A 774-nucleotide genomic window follows, 5' to 3' on the forward strand; every position below is an offset into this window, starting at 1 on the left:
TATATAGAAAGTGTATGAGTGTTTACATTTGCATGAGGCCGATATTTTCCTTATAAGTTACGCTGTAAGATGTTGGTGGATAATGTAAATTACATGTAAATTGCTAAAAAATAAGATAACGGCCTCATTCTATATTTGTGCATGACGTTAAGAAAACATTGTAAAATCTAGATGTAAATGTATGATTTTTTTTACTTGTAAATGTTTGGAACAGTTATAAAAAAATAAATAAAATAAAATGATTTTTAATCTGATGCTATTTGTCTATTCAGCAACACTTGAGATGTAAGACACATTTCATTTACATCATCATTTATTCACGAAATCTGTTTCCATGACATTTTGCTTTTATCTGTAACTTTTTGCTGTTCAACCAGGCCGAAAAACACGTTTTCCATATTTAAAGATTTGTCTTCATTTTCTGCATTTTCTTCATGCACGAATTGAGTAAGCATGGCAAACCAGTTGGATGAAAACGCACATATTGTTGGCATGGAAAATGCTGTTGCCTGTATTTGGTTATTTACGGTGTCAGCTATAACACGTCTCAAAATCTCCACATTGACTATCAATGCATCATACTCAGTGTAATTTGTCCGGGCTGCGCCATTCAGGAATACTAAACTGGTCCCCTCATCGATTCACATGCAAATACTTAGCAGGTGGATTAACTGATTGGTCACAATCACTCAATCACATGCCAGTTAATCTGTAGAAGATGAGAAGATATCTATCTGCTTCATTTCCTCAACCGTTATATAGCCTCAACCCACC

The sequence above is a fragment of the Notothenia coriiceps genome, unplaced genomic scaffold (genome assembly GCF_000735185.1).
Source record: "Notothenia coriiceps isolate Sejong01 unplaced genomic scaffold, NC01 NC01_scaffold00010912, whole genome shotgun sequence".
In the NCBI taxonomy this organism is placed as follows: Eukaryota; Metazoa; Chordata; class Actinopteri; order Perciformes; family Nototheniidae; genus Notothenia; species Notothenia coriiceps.